General features: G+C 47.5%; 1 pseudogene; it reads left to right on the forward strand.

The window, feature by feature from the left end:
- The first annotated feature begins 527 nt into the window (after nucleotides 1–527).
- LOC123723874 (laminin subunit alpha-2-like) lies at nucleotides 528–18,013 on the forward strand (annotated as a pseudogene).
- Nucleotides 18,014–20,128: the final 2,115 nt, after the last annotated feature.

A 20,128-nucleotide genomic window follows, 5' to 3' on the forward strand; every position in this document is an offset into this window, starting at 1 on the left:
TTTAAATAATGATTGTGGGCATAAACACAACTACTGTTTTAGTATCCACAGAAAATGGTGCCCCTCCTCTGCCGGGCGGCGCTCGGCGGTCGTCGTCGCCGGTCTACTAGCTGCCACCGATCTATGTTTCTGTGTTCATTGTGTTTTGTCTGTCTAAGTCCGCACCTGTTTTCGTTTCTGTCATTAGTGGGGGGGGGTATTTAGTTTGTTCCTGTGGGTGTTGTGTGTTGTGCGGGATTATTTTTGATTGTCAGCGGGCAGTGTGGTTGTACTTTGTATGTTGCTCCAGCATTTTATTATTTGGAGTATCGATTTAAGCGGGGTTGCCCCCGTGCGTATTTTCGCCTCTTCATCTGGATTACCTGTTTCCCTTTTGGGGTTTTCTGCGATCTCTGTGTTGTTGATACACCTAGCGTGTTGAGTGCCATTAAACTTCGGCCTACTGAACTATCACATCCTGCATTTGACTCTGCTCCTTCCTCCTGCCCTACATACCCGTGACAGAATCCAGCACCACAGAAACTATTATGGAGTCAGCAGGAGCTGAAGCGCCTTCAGTAGCTGAGCAGGTGTCGCAGCACGCCAGCCTCCTCCACCGCCTGGGCTCGGCGATGGACCAAGTACTGGCCCGACTGGAGAGCTGGGAGAGAGATACCTCCCCTACCAGACCAGCTCCGGTTGCTCAGCCGGTGCCCCTACCGACACCCCCTGAAGTGGGCTCGATCGGGATTCGGATTACGCCACCGAGGGAGTTTGATGGGACGGCCGCTGGGTGTAAGGGGTTTTTGCTCCAGATAGAACTGTACCTGGCGACCGTCCGCCCCTCTCCCTCCGACGAGGAGAGAGTGAGCGTCCTCGTCTCCTGTCTTACGGGTAGAGCCCTGGAATGGGCCAACGCGGTCTGGGAGGGCCCAGACTCGGCTCGGGGTGACTACCCGGAATTCACCCATCGCTTCCGGGCGGTATTCGATCATCCCCCGGAGGGCAAGGCGGCGGGTGAACGGCTGTTCCATTTGAGACAGGGGACGAGGAGCGCTCAGGACTTCGCCCTGGAGTTCCGGACTCTCACCGCGGGATCGGGGTGGAATGAGGGGCCCTGATGGATCACTATCTCTGCAGTCTCAATGAGGATGTCCGCCGGGAGCTGGCTTGTAGGGACCACGCCATCACCCTCGACCAGCTGGTGGATTTGTCCATCAGACTGGACCACCTGCTGGCTACCCGGGGACGTTCTAGTCGGGGTCTGTTCATTCCACCTCCCAGCCCTCCTGCTCCACTGCCCATGGAGATAGGAGGAGCTGCTCCGAGGAAGACCGGAGGGGGGGGGGGGCCTCTCCTGCACCCACTGTGGACGCAGAGGACACACTGCGGACCGGTGCTGGAGGGGTCCACCCAGGAGTCCGGAGGGCAGGCAGAGCACTACATCGACCCCCCCAGGTGAGTCAGCACCATACACACCCAGAGCCCCCTGTCGACCACATGTACACTTCCGTTTGTTTTCCCGATTTTTTTCCCCCTCACTCCCAGTATAAGGCACTAGTCGATTCAGGTGCAGCTGGGAGTTTTATGGACAGTGGGGTCGCTAATAGGTTAGGGATTCCCCTGGTTCAGCTGGACCACCCCTTCCCTGTGCACGCCCTAGATAGTCGACCGCTAGGCTCCGGCGAAGTGGGGGAGGTTACTGTGCCACTGGTTATGACGACGTTGGGGTCATGTGGAACGTATCAGCCTATACCCCATCGACTCCCCGGCGTTTCCAGTGGTACTGGGAATCCCCTGGCTAGCCACTCACAACCCTCAGATTTCGTGGAGACAGAGGGCTCTTAAGGGGTGGTCGAGGGAGTGCTCACGTAGGTGTGTAGGAGTTTCCATCGGTGCAACTACGGTGGAGAGTCCAGACCAAGTCTCTACCATGCACATTCCTTCTGAATATGCCGATTTGGCTATCGCCTTCAGTAAAATGAAGGCGACTCAATTACCACCCCATCGACAGGGGGATTGTGCTATAAACCTCCAAGCTGACACGGTCCTTCCTAAGAGCCATGTGTATCCTCTGTCTCAGGAGGAGACGGTGGCTATGGAAACATACGTCACTGAGTCCTTGAGACAGGGATACATTCGGCCATCTAAATCACCCGTCTCCTCGAGTTTCTTTTTTGTGAAGAAGAAGGAGGGAGGCCTGCGCCCGTGCATTGACTATAGAGGTCTGAATTCCATCACAGTGGGGTTCAGTTACCCACTACCTCTCATTGCTACGGCAGTGGAGTCATTCCACGGGGCGTGCTTCATCACCAAACTAGATCTCAGGAGCGTGTATAATCTGGTGCGTATCCGAGGGGGAGATGAGTGGAAAACCGCATTTAGTACCACATCTGGCCATTATGAGTACCTCGTCATGCCGTATGGGTTAAAAAATGCTCCCACTGTCTTCCAATCCTTTGTGGACGAGGTTCTCCGAGACATGCTCGGACAGGGTGTGGTGGTGTACATCGATGACATCTTGATTTACTCCGCCACCCGCGCCGAGCATGTGGCTTTGGTGCGCAGAGTGCTTGGGCGGCTGCTGGAGCATAACCTATACGTCAAGGCTGAGAAATGTGAGTTCTCCAAACAAGCCGTCTCTTTCCTAGGATATCGCATTTCCACCACAGGGGTGGTGATGGAATGTGACCGCGTTACGGCTGTGCGTAATTGGCCTACCCCTACCACGGTGAAGGAGGTGCAACAGTTTTTGGGGTTCGCCAATTATTACCGGAGGTTTATCTGGGGTTTTGGTCAGGTGGCAGCTCCCATTACCTCACTGCTGAAAGGGGGTCCGGTGCGGCTGCGGTGGTCGGCGGAGGCGGACAGGGCCTTCCGTCATCTGAAGGTTCTGTTTACTGACGCTCCGGTGCTGGCGCATCCGGATCCCTTTTTGCCATTCGTAGTGGAGATGGACGCGTCCGAGGCTGGGGTAGGAGCAGTTCTGTCGCAGCGTTCGGGTGCTCCTCTGAAGCTCCGCCCCTGCGCTTTCTTTTCTAGGAAGCTAAGCCCGGCGGAGCGCAACTACGATGTGGGGGACAGGGAGTTGTTTGCCGTGGTCAAGGCTTTGACAGTGTGGCTGAGGGGGCACGTCACCCTTTTCTCATCTGGACCGACCACTGTAACCTGGAGTACATCCGGGTAGCGAGGAGACTGAATCCTCGTCAAGCCAGGTGGGCTATGTTCTTTACTAGGTTCCAGTTCACCCTTTCATACATTCCGGGTTCTCGGAACCGGAAGGCCGACGCACTGTCACGTCTCTATGACACCGAGGAGAGGACCATCGATCCCGCTCCCATACTCCCTGCGTCCTGTCTAGTGGCGCCGGTAGTATGGGAGGTGGATGTGGACATCGAGCGGGCGGTTCAGTCAGAACCCACTCCGCCCCAATGTCCCGCGGGTCTGAAGTTCGTTCTGCTTGGTGTTCGCGATCGCCTGATCCGATGGGCCCACACCTTACCCTCCTCGGGTCATCCTGGGGTGGAACGGACAGTGCGAGGCCTGAAAGGGAAGTACTGGTGGCCCACCTTGGCTGAGGATGTAAGACACTATGTCTCTTCCTGTTCGGTGTGCGCCCAGTGCAAGGCTCCTAGGCACCTGCCTCGAGGGAAATTACAGCCCCTCCCCGTTCCACAGCGACCTTGGTCTCACCTCTCGGTGGATTTCCTAACGGATCTCCCGCCATCTCAGGGGAACACGACGATCCTGGTTGTTGTGGATCGGTTCTCGAAGTCCTGCCGTCTGCTCCCGTTGCCCGGTCTTCCTACGGCCCTACAGAACGCGGAGGCCCTATACACCCATGTCTTCCGGCACTACGGGGTGCCCGAGGACATCGTATCTGATCGGGGTCCCCAGTTCACTTCCAGAGTGTGGAAGTCGTTTATGGAGAGGCTGGGGGTCTCGGTTAGCCTGACCTCGGGTTTCCACCCGAAAGTAATGGGCAGGTAGAACGCATCAACCAGGATGTGGGCAGGTTTCTGCGGTCGTACTGCCAGGACCGGCCAGGGGAGTGGGCGAGGTTTGTGCCATGGGCCGAAATGGCCCAGAACTCTCAACGCCACTCCTCCACTAACCTGTCACCTTTTCAAATCGTATTAGGTTATCAGCCGGTCCTGGTGCCCTGGCAGCAGAGCCAGACGGAAGCTCCTGTGGTGGAGGAATGGGTACAGCGCTCTCAGGAGACCTAGAGTGCTGTCCAGGAGTGCCTGAAGCGGGCTATCAGGCGACAGAAGGAGAGCGCTGACCGCCGCCGCAGTGAGGCCCCCGTGTATCATCCGGGGGATAGAGTCTGGCTCTCGACCCGGAACCTGCCCCTCCGCCTGCCCTGCCGGAAGCTGGGTCCGCGATTTGTGGGGCCGTTCAAAGTCCTGAGGAGAATAAACGAGGTGTGTTATAGGTTACAACTCCCTTCACATTACCGTATTAACCCCTCGTTTCATGTGTCTCTCCTCAGGCCGGTGGTAGCTGGTCCACTGCAGGACGCTGAGGTGCGGGAGGTCCCTCCACCCCCCTGGACATCGGGGGGGCCCCGGCGTACACAGTCCGGGCCATCCTGGACTCCCGGCGTCAAGTAGGGGGCCTGCAGTACCTCGTGGACTGGGAGGGGTACGGCCCGGAGGAGAGGTGCTGGGTTCCGGTGAGGGACATTTTGGATCCCACTATGCTCCAGGAGTTCCATCGTCTCCGTCCGGACCGGCCGGCGCCTCGCCCTCCGGGTCGACCCCGAGGCCGGCGCGCTGCGGGAGCCGCGCGTCAGGGGAGGGGTACTGTCACAGTATCCACAGAAAATGGTCCGATCTATGTTTCTGTGTTCGTTGTGTTTTGTCTGTCTAAGTCCGCACCTGTTTTCATTTCTGTCATTAGTGGGGGGGGGGTATTTAGTTTGTTCCTGTGGGTGTTGTGTGTTGTGCGGGATTATTTTTGATTGTCAGCGGGCAGTGTGGTTGTACTTTGTATGTTGCTCCAGCATTTTATTATTTGGAGTATCGATTTAAGCGGGGTTGCGCCCCGTGCGTATTTTCGCCTCTTCATCTGGATTACCTGTTTCCCTTTTGGGGTTTTCTGCGATCTCTGTGTTGTTGATACACCTAGCGTGTTGAGTGCCATTAAACTTCGGCCTACTGAACTATCACATCCTGCATTTGACTCTGCTCCTTCCTCCTGCCCTACATACCCGTGACAACTACTTTCATGCTATGTTTCCGCTAGGGTTCATCTCAAACTGTTCTAAGGATGGCTGCACTCTTAGTCTAAAGGCCATTTTCACTGCAACTGAGATATTGTGTTGAGCAAGAGTGCAAAGAAGTGGGCGAGTTGCTGGTAAGAAAAAATGATCCATTTTAGAAAGTGATAGCTGTAGTGTCAGTGTCCAAGAAAATATTTGTATGGAACTTTTCATTTATTTTTCATGTCAAGTAATTGACAGAGGGAATATGGAAACAAAACTAATGTTGGTGTGATTCAGTGGTACTGTTCCTCTCCTGAGAGAGCTTGAAATCCAAAACAGTTTTTTTCAGATAGTCACACAGCCATGGGGGTTACACAGAGTTCAACTACAACAACCCTCTTCTCAGCCACTTGTGCATCTCACATGATGAGTTACACATAATATCTCATAGCATTTCAAAGTCTACAGCCAGCATCTTTACAAACACTCTATCCAAACCAGACTAAACAAACGTGTATGTGTCACATAAGGCTGCCAAGTAAATTAGGCTACACTGTGGACCGGGTCTGGGAAGTTGGCTGACAAGTGGCTTTACAGTTTCAATAGGATTTACAGTGAGCCTGGTCCCAGATCTGTTGGTGCCATCTTGCCAACTCCTATGGTTATTGTCATGCCAGACAACGACCAGAGGAGTTAGCTATACAGCACTAACAGATCTGGGCCTACCTGCTGTAAATCCAGAGTGACAGTGACGTAATGGTAGTCCATGCCGTTCTTAATGCTGGGGCTCTGCCATCATCTGTTAGTCCCATCGATGGCATATTCAATCGGGTGGTGCTCTAGGAATAACAATGAGATGAAACAAAGGATTATAATTAAGGAGACAGTGTTTGAAGATAGGAGCAATGAGTTAGCGTGTGACTTGTCACTTAAGAGCTGCTGGATATCAGATGATTGAACACTCTCAATCATAGGCTACTTATTTCTGACATTTCATTGCTAGTTAGAAACCATGGAAACTGTAAGGAGCCTGCTAATGAAGAAACGTTGCTTATAGAGCATTAAATGATTAAAGTTGCCCTCTTGATTACGCAGTTTAATAGTTTTTCTACCATTTATGATGGAAATCATTAATTTAAAGCATTTCCAATTGATTCACAATAAGGAGTATGAATCTGCTTATAACATGGTCATGTTCAGGCCTATTCTTACATGGCTAATTACTCATCAGGCATGCAGTTGTAAGATGTGGATGAGGAAAATGTGGACTCAAACATTGTCTCTCCCTAATGGTGTACTAATATGGTGGGAATGTATAGTATTTCATATCAGGAGTGCCCACAATGACAAGCTAAATGTAAATTAACAAAAATGTCCTTTCAGTCAGACCTGAAATTACCAGAAAAATGAAAGTCTCATTATGGAACGGAGATAAGATAAATGATGACGAGTCCATTTCTTCTCTTTTCTTCCAGACAAGAAGACCTCTTCGCCGATAATTATTGTCTAAAAGCATTTACAGAGCAATGACCTTTCTGAGAGACTTGTGTAATCACTGAACAAGGTCTGTCTGTCTGTCTGGCCCGTCAGTCTCTCTGATATCTGTGCTGCCTGCTCCCTGGACTCTAGCCTACACTGCTTAGTTGGGTCATGGAGGCCTGAAATGCGTCCCAAATGGCACCTTATTCCCTACATAGTGCTCTACATTTGACCAGAGCCCTATGGGTCATGTTCAAAAGTAGTGCACCATAAAAGGAATAGGGAGCTATTTGGGACACAGTCAACCCCTATTTGGGACACACCTCAAATTATGGATGTACAGTTGAAGTCGGAAGTGTACATACAACTTAGCCAACTACATTTAAACTCCGTTTTTCACAATTCCTGACATTTAATCATAGTAAAAATTCCCTGTTTTAGGTCAATTAGGATCACCACTTTATTTTAAGAATGTGAAATGTCAGAATAATAGCAGAGAGCATTATTTATTTCAGCTTTTGTTTCTTTCATCACATTCCCAGTGGGTCAGAAGTTTACATGTAGCATTGCCTTTAAATTGTTTAACTTGGGTCAAACGTTTCGGGTAGCCTTCCACAAGCTTCCCACAATAAGTTGGGTGAATTTTGTCCCATTCCTCCTGACAGAGCTGGTGTAACTGAGTCAGGTTTCTAGGCCTCCTTGCACGCACACGCTTTTTCAGTTCTGCCCACAAATTTTCTATAGAATTGAGGTCAGGGCTTTGTGATGGCCACTCCAATACCTTGACTTTTGCCACAACTTTGGAAGTATGCTTGGGGTCATTGTCCATTTGGAAGACTCATTTGCGACCAAGCTTTAACTTCCTGACTGATGTCTTGAGATGTTGCTTCAATATATCCACAAAATTTCCTACCTCATGATGCCATCTATTTTGTGAAGTGCACCTGTTCCTCCTGCAGCAAAGCACCCCCACAACATGATGCTGCCACCCCCGTTCTTCACGGTTGGGATGATGTTCTTCGACTTGCAAGCCTCCCCCTTTTTCCTCCAAACATAACGATGGTCATTATGGCCAAACAGTTCTATTTTTGTTTCATCAGACCAGAGGACATTTCTCCAAAAAGTACGATCTTTGTCCCCATGTGCAGTTGCAAACCGTAGTCTGGCTTTTTATGGCGGTTTTGGAACAGTGGTTTCTTCCTTGCTGAGCGGCCTTTCAGGTTATGTCGATATAGGACTCGTTTTACTGTGGATACAGATACTTTTGCATCTTCACAAGGTCCTTTGCTGTTGTTCTGGGATTGATTTGCACTTTTCGCACCAAAGTACGTTTATCTCGAGGAGGCAGAACGCGTCTCCATCCTGAACGGTATGACTGCGTCATCCCATGGTGTTTATACTTGTGTACTATTGTTTGTACAGATGAACGTGGTACCTTCAGGCGTTGGGAAATTGCTCCCAAGGATGAACCAGACTTGTGGAGGTCTGATTTCTTTTGATTTTCCCATGACGTCAAGCAAAGAGGCACTGAGTTTGAAGGTAGGCCTTGAAATACATCCACAGGTACACCTCCATTTGACTCAAATTATGTCAATTAGCGTATCAGAAGCTTATAAAGCCATGATATCATTTTCTGGAATTTTCTGACCCACTGAAATTGTGATGCAGTGAATTATAAGTGAAATAATCTGTCTGTAAACAATTGTTGGAAAAATTACTTGTGTCATGCACAAAGTAGATATCCTAACCGACTTGCCAAAACTATTCTTAACAAGAAATGTGTGGAGTGGTTGAAAAACAAGTTTATTGACTCCAACATAAGTGTATGTAAACTTCTGACTTCAACTGTAATAAACATGTGGAATTGACCCAAATACTGCATCTGAGCGGTACAGTCTCACTGAGGGCATCAAGCATCCATAAATCATACCTGCCCATGTTTAATTAGCGATTGAAATCTGACACAAGTAGTGTCGAGGCAGCAATTTTGCAATTCTAATTTTGCCATGCTCATCTCTGTCTGGCCTGTCACCACGGTGATGGAATCACTTTAACTATACACATTGTCCCAGCTCAAACTGTTTGGCAGATTAGGGAGTTTCAAGGAGATTAGATTTAAGTAAAACAATTATGTAATGTCCCATATGACATTAAGAGTAAACAATTGCTGAGATAATAGGCCTACTTTTTGGAAATAGCTTTCCCCCTCAGCAAATCCATCTGTTCAACATTTTTTTAATATAATGGCATATTTAAGCAATAAGGCCTGAGGAGATGTGATATATGGCCAATATACCATGACTAAAGGCACAACGCAACGCGGAGTACCTGGTATATTGGTATATTGACCATATACTGTACCACAAACCCTCGAGGTGTCTTATTGCTATTATAAACTGGTTACCAACATAATTAGACCAGTAAATATATATTTTTTTTGTCATACACATGGTATATGGTCTGATATACCACAGCATTTAGCCAATCAGCAGTCAGGGCTCGAACCACCCAGTTTATAATGAGGGTTATTTACCAAGGTTCTACTATTTCACCATGAATATGGATTAATCAGTAGTTGCATGCAGTAGACATTGATTGAGAATAATTTAATTGATATCCACTGATTCCAACAGTAAACACCCAACATCCAATTTGTGTTTTGCCTTTATGGCCCTTTTTACAACAACATTTGTCACAAAGGTATTTACAGTAACCACGGCCTAGAGCCCAAAGGGCAAGCAAGCAGAAGCACAGTGGCAAGGAACAACTCCCTATTAAGTTCTGTCACTCCCTCCCTCATGGCTGGGCTAGTTTTGTCCATGGGCCTGTATGCAAAGTGTTTTCGCCATCAGTGTCCTGTAAAATGTAATCCTATTTGTGCTCCATTCAGGCACATTTCCCCGGCGGCCAGTCACTGTGCTTGCTGTCATCTCCTGCGGTAAATGAGTTTGTGCTACTGGCGCTGTTGGTGATGTGTGTGAACGTATCGTTATCGCCCGTGACATCAGCGCTCTCATTTCCCCCTCGTTATCCAGGAGCCCCTGCTGGAGTGGAAATCTGAATAATGACAGACACTGTTGGAGGTGTGTGTGTGTGTGTGTGTGTGTGTGTGTGTGTGTGTGTGTGTGTGTGTGTGTGTGTGTGTGTGTGTGTGTGTGTGTGTGTGTGTGTGTGTGTGTGTCTTGGCGTCTGGGCCACTTTTCGATTAGACTGTGAATTGTAGTCATTATGCCCTGTATTTTTGCCCAGTTTGACTGACGTGGTCCAATCAGTTATTAGTTGATGTTCCAAAGGCTTTAGCGCAGACTCTCCGATGGAGATCTGATCAGGAGCATAAATACTATGGAACATTTTGGTATGTTTTTGTGTCTGATAATATGAAAAAACCCAAATAAAAAATATGAAATCCACATAGACATCCTTCGATCATGCTGTATGTCTAAGTCAGAGAAAAAACGTGTTATTCATACACAGGACGTGAGCACAGAGGTCATGTTTGAATTATATTATATATGACAGCTAACTAATCACATACTCTACATGACAGATAGTTGGTATGCTATTTGTAGACATGGAGGTGTTTTGTCAGTGAGTGGCTCTGGACTTAGTTTGAAATACAAATCAGGTGTTAGCTACGTATTGTAGGGATTATTCTTTGCACCTTTGGGCACACAGAACAAACCCACACCATGGACCTCTGGCACCTCAACCTCCTGTTGAGAATGACAGTGACGCGACCTAGCTTTATCTGTAGCTAAAGCTAGCCTACATCTTTGTGGATTTAAATAAAAATGGACCTATAGTATAGATATCGCCTCAAAATTCTCTGGCATCATAGGCCTCATTTCAAAGTAATTAAAGAGATGGTTTAATGGATATTCTTTATCACTTCTGTGATAGTTGGAAAATAGTCTCCCTACGCTCAGTTATCTTCATTCTATTCTTTAGCTCGGGCAGAGTAATTTAAATGGTTGACGTTTGCAGGTTATCTATCACAGAACCAAGACCTGACCTTTCTATTTTGCTGTTTTCCAAGTTTTACTTCTACTTTACTTTACACACTACTGCTATTCCCTTGTCATGTATGCTCTAGATTCAGATTCTTTATAGCGACTGCAGATTTTTAGGAACAGCAAACCTCCTCTGACTTAATTTTTGATCAAAACAAAGAATATGTGCAAACAAACAAATATCTCCCAAATCGGCTGATTTTTGTTGTTGTTATGTTTAAAATTACCCACAACTATTTCAAAGGCTGTCAATGTGACTAATGCTTAGAGATTAGTAAGTAGGAGCAAAGAATTACAGCAAAGCAGGCGTTGACTCTATTGTCACTGATGTATCCGGGCTGGTAGCTCGAAACTAGTCCTGGCTTGGAATCCACACGGTCATGTTGTGACTCCAACACTTTTGTTTTGACCGTGGTTAACAAGTCACGCTCTGCCCTGCAAACTTAAGAGCTCTCGTTTCTCCTTCTCCCCAGACTCCACTACTCCGCTTTAATCATTACATTTACATCATTTAGCAGACGCTCTTATCCAGAGCGACTTACAAATTGGTGCAATCACCTTATGATATCCAGTGGAACAACCACTTTACAATAGTACATCTATATATTTTTTGGGGGGGGGGATGGTGGGGGGGGGGTTAGAAGGATTACTTTATCCTATCCCAGGTATTTCTTAAAGAGGTGGGGTTTCAGGTGTCTCCGGAAGGTGGTGATTGACTCCACTGTCCTGGCGTCATGAGGGAGATGGTTCCACCATTGGGGTGCCAGAGCAGCGAACAGTTTTGACTGGGCTGAGCGGGAACTGTGCTTCCGCAGAGGTAGGGAGGCGAGCAGGCCAGAGGTGGATGAACGCAGTGCCCTTCTTTGGGTGTAGGGACTGATCAGAGCCTGAAGGTACGGAAGTGCCGGTCCCCTCACAGCTCCGTAGGCAAGCACCATGGTCTTGTAGCAGATGCGAGCTTCAACTGGAAGCCAGTGGAGTGTGCGGAGGAGCGGGGTGACGTGAGAGAACTTGGGAAGGTTGAACACCAGACGAGCTGCGGCGTTCTGGATGAGTTGTAGGGGTTTAATGGCACAGGCAGGGAGCCCCGCCAACAGCGAGTTGCAGTAATCCAGACGGGAGATGACAAGTGCCTGGATTAGGACCTGCGCCGCTTCCTGTGTAAGGCAGGGTCGTACTCTGCGAATGTTGGTAGAGCATGAACCTACAGGATTGGGTCACTGCCTTGATGTTAGCGGAGAACGACAGGGTGTTGTCCAAGGCTCTTAGCACTCTGGGAGGAGGACACAATGGAGTTGTCAACCGTGATGGCGAGATCATGGAACGGGCAGTCCTTCCCCGGGAGGAAGAGCAGCTCCGTCTTGCCAAGGTTCAGCTTGAGGTGGTGATCCGTCATCCACACTGATATGTCTGCCAGACATGCAGAGATGCGATTCGCCACCTGGTTATCAGAAGGGGGAAAGGAGAAGATTAATTGTGTGTCGTCTGCGTAGCAATGATAGGAGAGACCATGTGAGGATATGACAGAGCCAAGTGACTTGGTGTATAGCGAGAATAGGAGAGGGCCTAGAACTGAGCCCTGGGGGACACCAGTGGTGAGAGCACGTGGTGCAGAGACGGATTCTCGCCACGCCACCTGGTAGGAGCGACCTGTCAGGTAGGACGCACATTAAGGAAAACATCCCCCCCACCTACCCCTTACGCTGTGTGAGGACACCATCAGCCAGCCTTCCTGCTTTCCTGCTCCATCTGAATCAAGGAAACAATGAGGCTTTGTGAGATTTCCCCTGCTACCTGGACAGAATCCTATTGGGTTTCAGTGCAGGGGATGAGTACTGGGTTGAGTGGCGCTCTCTCTATTGTAAACACCGAAACGCTACACAGTTATCTACTGTAGATGAGAGGCAAACCGTGAGTCATTTTTTATGTTGATTGTGCCATGGTCGTTTATTTTTCTGAGTCGTTGGGAGACATATTAACAAGAAGAAGTCAGAGACAAAAGAGCTGTGTGTTTTGTCAAATAAGGTGGAATGTCGCCTTTCCCCTGTGCTTCTCGTTTTTCTAGAGGAGCTGTCATTTACTGCTTGATGAAATTCGCGTGTCCTTCGAGGGTACAGTACTGTATGTATTCCCATGATCCAGTCTTTTATTTCCATGATCTAGTCTTTTCAGCTATTCAGTGGTGGAGTACCTGAGGGCAGATCAGCTTTGGCTGTCTCTGAATGTACCAGGACGGAGATAAAGCATGTACATAAGTGTTTCCATTGGAAACGTAAAAGGAAGGACTCCATATTGTAGAGAATACTGTACAGGAGTGGAGACTTCATAAGGATAATCTTGACCATGCTCCCTGACAGGATTATTTATTTTACTGTCTCTGGTTTTCCTATCAAACATGACTGAGCTGACTTACACTTGTCTATGAATGTGTCAGTATCGTATTGAACGAGCAGATGTGTTTTCTTAACCTGAATATGAAACTTCTCATATGAATCTCGGGGCCAATACATTCACAGGACACAAAGGAAGGACTTTCAAAGAAAATAATAAACAATAAAAATATATTAATATATTTAAAATAAGATATAAATATTTACAAAAAAAAGTTACAAAAAAGAACACATAAAAAAATGGATGGGCTTTCAAGATTCAATTAATTATTTAAGCTAAGCTTCTGAGTTATATGTGAATTCTACTTCCCTCTAAGGTGTACCAGATAGCATATAGGATCCTGAAGGCTGCCAACTCCCCCAGGCCAGGTAACTGGGCGCTGGAGCGTTCTCTGGACGGGGTGACCTTTTCCCCCCTGGCAGTACTACACCATCACGGACACCGAGTGCCTCACTCGCTTCAACATTCTGCCCCGCACCGGACTGCCATCTTACACCCGCGACGATGAGGTCATCTGCACCTCTTTCTACTCCAAAATCCAACCCCTAGAGAATGGAGAGGTCAAGGGTCAGCATATAGCATCACTGAAAGGGCATAGGGGTCAGCAGTGGCATAACAGCTACTCTTATCTATCCTTTATTTAACTAGGCAAGTCAGTTAAGAACAAATTCTTATTTACAATGAGAGCCTATCCCGGCCAAATCCTAAACCGGACGACGCTGGGCTAATTGTGCGCTGCCATATTGGACTCCCAATCAAGGTCGGTTGTGATACAGCCCGGAATCGAACAAGGGTCTGTAGTGACGCCTCTAGATGCAATGCCTTAGACCGCTGCGCCACTTGGGAGTTACAGGGACTCATTTTTAAAGTAGATATGATTATGTTTGTTAAACACTTCCAATTGCAATCCAATTTCAATTCAAATGCACAACATACAACTTTTATTACATTTAACTGTAATATATTAGATTCACCCATGGCCCACATGAAATAAGACCACCAGCACATTTATTCACTTGCTTCAATGGAAGCCATTTGCTGCTAACATTTGATTGCCAACTACATTAGTATTTAAGTGCTGTGTTGGGGTTTAATGAAATTACATCAGTCAGCTTTGAAGTCACTCACCAGCTTCTCACATTTTGTGATTTAAGTTGTGATCAACACAGTTGCCTCTTTGGGCTAGGGGGCAGTATTTTCACATCCGGATGAAAAGTGTGCCCAAAGTAAACTGCCTGCAACTCAGGCACAGAAGCTAGGATATGCATATTATTAGTAGATTTGGATAGAAAACACTCTGAAGTTTCTACAACTGTCTGAATAATGTCTGTGAGTATAACATAACTGATTTGGCAGGCGAAACCCCGAGCACAATCCATCCAGGGAAATTAGTTTTTGAGCTCAATGTGTTTTCCATTTGTTTTCTATGGTAATCCCTTTTTAATAGAAATATGCTTGCAGTTCCTATGGCCTCCACTAGATGGCAACAGTCTTTAGAACATGGTTGATGTTTTTCCTTTGAGAAATGAAGAAGTATTCCTTTCCTTTCCATGTGTCACTCAAAGGGACTCAAGTCTTCTGGTGCGCGCGACCTGGAACGCGCTTCACTTTGTTTTCAACCTGTATTGAAAATAGTATATCCTGTCTTAAATTTTATCGATTATTTACGTTTTAGGATACCTAAGTTTGGATGAGGAACGTTGTTTGAAATGTTTGGACCAGGTTAACAGTTAACTTATTAGATACTTTGTAGTCATGTTGGGCGAGTTGAAACCGGTGTATTTCTGAATCAAACGCGCCAAATAAATGGACATTTTGGGGATATAAAGAAGGAATTTATCGAACAAAAGGACCATTTGTGATGTTTCTGGGACATTTTGAAGTGCCAACAGAAGAAAATCTTCAAAGGTAAGGCATGAATTATATAGTTATTTCTGACTTTTGTGTCGCACCTGGCTGGTTGAAATATAATTTTCATGTGTTTGTATGCGGGGTGCTGTCCTCAGAAAATCGCATGGTCTGCTTTCGCCGTAAAGCCTTTTTGAAATCTGACACTGCGGCAGGATTAACAAGAAGTGAAGCTGTATTTTGATGTATAACACTTGTGTGTTATATGAATTCTTATTATGAGTATTTCTGTTCTTGAATTTGGCGCGCTGCAATTTCACTGGATGTTGTCAAATCAATCCCGTTAACGGGATTCGAGCAGGAATGGGATATAAGGGATCTCTAAGAGGTTTTAACATTATACATCTTGTTTACAAGTTAGGCATACAGTCTAGGCACATGGCACATTTTATTACCTGGTGTGCTGGTTTCCATATTTGTTTTCATTGAGGATTTGGATAAGGAAAGCCTACCTCACACAAATAAGAATACAGAAATGCATACACACACATCAACACACGCTCACTCCACAAACAGCAACACTGCCTTGATCAGCTGTGTATCAGAGCAACTCCTTTTAATTGTGATAACTGATCGCACAGTCTGCTCTCACTGACAGTATTGAAGCAGTGCAGTCCATAATGCCACCAAACCCCCCCCAGCTCTGCTCAGACAATCAGGAGCTCCTGTCAGCCAGCTCCTTTTAGATAGTGACAGAAAGCGTAAAGCGTGATCACAGCGAAATCCTAATGAGTCGTAGGCGGGTGTCAAAGCATCGCAGATCTTATATTGAAATGTCACTCTCCCCGACTTCTTCAAAAACAACCAAGCTAACCACACAGCCTTAATTAGCAACCAGACACGGTTAACCCTTCATAGCTGCAACCAAATCACTTTTTTTCTTACTAGATCCATTAATAATGTATTTTTTTCTTACCACAGCAATAGAGTGCTGTAAATGTTGTTATGGGGCTGTTTTATGGATTTGCTGAGTAGAGATTGAATTCAGTATTTGTTAAATATGTGCAGGAAAAGCTTGAATAGAGGTCACTAAAGATCTCCCTTTTCCTGTATAACTTACTAAGAATCCATACCATTCGGTGCTTTGTCTCTCACAATTTGCACCTGGGGCATAGATCCACACCTCTCTGATCAATGGAAGGCCGAGTGCCGATGACCCCTCCCCAACCTTACTGAACTTCACCTCTGCACGCTACATCCGCCTACAGTTCCAGCGAATCAGAACCCTCAACGTCAACCTCATGACCCTGGCCTTAAACGATCCCCGCGATGTCGATCCAATCGTGACCAGGCGGGTTAGAACGAAGCAACGTGTTGATGACCACGCATCACGATCACTTTCATATAGCATCATGTATTCTATCTGTGAGCCGCTACTGTATTCCTTTCTACCCAGCACCAGTGGTGAAATGGCCATGGCGGCATGTTGATTACATTGTGCTCACCAGACAGATGGGTCTTAATTAAAAATGGCTATAATTAAGAAATCTGTTCCTTTCTGAGCAACATCCACCTCATCATGTGTTGACTTTGGCCTACACAATCAGTCACCCAGTGAGCTCCTGTGTGACACATAATTACCGGACAGATTGCAGGGCTTATATTGAGCGAGGAATTTATCATTTACAAAATACTGTTCAATTTAGTCATACCAAAGGGACATAAATTATGAAATTGTGGATGAAATTATCTCTCACTCTCTCAGAAATAAACACTGAATACCAATGAGTGTCTTTGAATAAACTAGACTGTGCTGTAGCTTTGTAGAAGTAGCCAGTATATGATAGAAATATTCATGCCAGTGATCTCCATTTTTCTCAACTTGTTTTTTGTTGTTGTTTGTATTTCCAGTATTACTACTCTATCAAAGACATTTCAGTTGGAGGGATGTGTAGCTGCTATGATCATGCTAAAGCCTGTCCCCTGAACAACCAGACCAAGGTATGTCAGTCAACTTACATTCTCTATGGCCCCTTCTCTACACTGTAATCATACAGTGAGCAATATTTTCTCTCCATGGGCACAGTTCATGTACCGTTTGACAGTAATATCAAAGGGAAACAATGCTTTTTAACCTGCAGCCCTCGTGTGAAGTGTGCTCCAGTTGTCTCTTGGGTGAAAAGATCTGAGTCTCTCCTTCAGTGATGGTGACACTGCAACATGGCGTCATTTGATCCACTGTCAGAAATTCAGTTGTGAGTGTGAACACAACACGTGTGGAGAGAACTGTGACCCCTGTTGCCCCGCTACAAGCAGAAACCCTGGATGGCTGGGACCTTCCTAAATCATCACGCCTGTGAGAGTAAGACCACACAGTGATAAACTTAAGCAATAAGGCCCGACGGGTGTGGTATATGGCCAACATACCACAGCTAAGGGCTGTTCTCGATGCAGGCCTTAGCTGTGGTATATTGGCCATATACCACAAACCCCTGAGATGCCTTACTGCTATTATAAACAGGTTTCCAACCTAATTAGAGCAGTAAAAATACATTTTTGTCATAGCCGTGGTATATGCCAGACCTGTGCTGATGGCTACTACAGAACCACTGGTGTATGTACTGGTACTGTTGATCCCAGTTGACTAGGATCCAAGCAATGAATGAAGCGCATATTAGTGAATACTAAATAGCAATCTCACTTTGTATCTATAGCTTTGTATCGTGACTAGGTTTAAGAGTTTTTCCTGGCCTGAGTCTCCTGCTCCCCTGTTCCCTCCAGGTGAGTCCAGAGAGCTTAGACCCGTGTCAGCCCTGCTCCTGTGACCCAGCAGGCTCCCCAGCATGTGTCCCAGACCAGTCCCAGGCTGAAGGAGGTATGCTACTACTTAACCACCCACCACAGTTCTCCTCTATACACTGATCTAGCTGCCATATGTTTATTGCTGAAGCCTCTCCCCCTGTCTGGTCCCACAGACCTCACGGCTGGATCCTGCCACTGTAAGCAGGGTTACTGGGGACAACAGTGTGACAGGTGTGCTTTCGGCTACAGTGGCTACCCCAACTGTAACTGTAACTCCGCTGTAACTGCAGTCTAGATGGAAGCCTAAACAAGGACCCCTGCCAGCTGCCCTGTGTCTGCAAGGTAGGCCACTCTCTCCTCTTCCACCCCCATCTCTCTGGCCTTTTCTCATTAGGGCAACTCTCTCCTCTGTCTTCACTTCTCTGTTACCCGGAAACCGATGAGTGGTCGAGGAAATGTCAATTTGTATGTAGGCGAACGGAACAGTGTCTTCCCCTCCTCGATAGCCACCTTTCACCGAGGATAGTCTTCCGTATCCTACTTGAGTCCCTCGCGGAACAGTTAAAACTCTGCCACACCCCTTTTGAATCAGTTTTTGTTTTGTCTGAGGAAAAAGCATGCACATGTTTAAAAACAATAATAATCCTCCCTTCTTCCTATCTGCCCACACTACCAGAACCAATCCATTCAGTGTCAGGGGTGGACACATCAGCGCGATGCTTTATGCCTTCGTAGGGCCAACAGCTCCAAATCCCCTCAAGTTCTTCTCACTAATTGCTCCAGCATAGAATTTGACTTATAATTTTGTGTTCAAGTTGGCCGGCTACTTCCTCCACTGCTATTGTGCACACTCATGTCATACACATGTCATACCCTGGGCAAGTTTCACTCTTTCACTAGCCAATTATACCATCTCACCGCAGGGATGTCAAGGAGCACCGGTGAACTTTGCTCTCTATTGGTCTAATTATTGAGCTGGGGGGAGGATGTGCAGTCAAATATTGCATTTCGTTGTGTCTCCAGCTGAGTCAGATGCTACTGAAACTTTTCTCCCACTTAATATGAGAGAGAGAGAGAGAGAGAGAGAGGGAGAGAGAGAGAGAGAGAGGGGGGGGTGTAGCCTACTCCCAAACGTGCACGTTGCTCATCACCCCAGAGCATCTGCACAACCACTCCCACCTGAGGAAGCAGACAGTAGGGATGTTTGCCAAGTCTCTAAAGGACTTGGTAGACAAACACCCCATGCCAAACTGGACAGAGGACCACCCAGAGACCACTGCACCACCAAAGACCCACAAGCACCCTCAAGGCCCCACCCAGCCTACTACCCCAGACCACCACCTCTACCAGACCAGAGAGGAAGCCCCCCGGCCCAGACCTGGCCCCCCTCCACTCCACAGGGCCCAACAGCAGGACCAGCACAGCTACGCAGAGGTCGTCGGAGGACAGGACAACCCTGTAGGATTGAGTGAGATTAAACAGCTCCTCCAATACATCTGCACTAAACTGCACTAAACGCGCACACGTGACGGAGGAAGATCGATCAGGAAATCTACCAATGGGTGCGAACGGGTAAGGGTTGTAACTTACCTCTGGGCAGGTGCCTAGGAGCCTTGCACTGGGCGCACACCAAGCAGGAGGAAACATAAACCCTCACGTCCTTAGCCAAAGTGGGCCACCAGTACTTCCCACTAAGACAGCGCACTGTCCGACCGATACCAGGATGACCAGAGGAGGGTGACGCGTGGGCCCAATAGATCAGACGGAACGTACAGACGCCCAGCTGGACACTGGAGGGGAGCGGGCTCTGTACGTAACGCCTGCTCAATGTCTGCGTTCAGCTCCTACACGACCGGCGCTACCAGGCTGGAGGCCGGGAGTATGGGAGTATGATCCTCTGTATCATACAGCCAGGACAATGCGTCTGCCTTTACACTGTCCTACAGACCAGGTTCCCAAAATGTAAACACAAAACGGGTAAAAAACATGGCCAACCTTGCCTGACGAGGATTCACTCTCCTCACTGCCCGGATGTACTCCAGGTTGCAGTGGTCAGTCCAGGTGAGAAAAGGGTGTTTAGCCCCCTCAAGCCAATGTCTGCACGCCTTCAAAGCTTTAACCACAGCCAACAGCTCCCGGTCCCCCACATCATAGTTCCGCTCCGCTGGGCTGAGTTTCTTCGAGAAGAAAGCACAGGGGTGGAGCTTCGGTGGCGTGACTGAGCGCTGAGAGAGCACGGCTCTTATCCCAGCCTCGGACACGTCTACCTCCACTATGAATGCCAAAGAAGGATCCGGATGGGCCAGCACGGGAATTGATGAGCGCCTTATGCTGGGAATGCGGGGAAAACTCAGGAAAAGTAACGTTCAAAAACATGTGGGCAACAGAGAGCTCTGGGTGAGCATTGAGC

This window comes from Salmo salar, chromosome ssa15 (assembly GCF_905237065.1).
Source record: "Salmo salar chromosome ssa15, Ssal_v3.1, whole genome shotgun sequence".
NCBI classification, from domain to species: domain Eukaryota; kingdom Metazoa; phylum Chordata; class Actinopteri; order Salmoniformes; family Salmonidae; genus Salmo; species Salmo salar.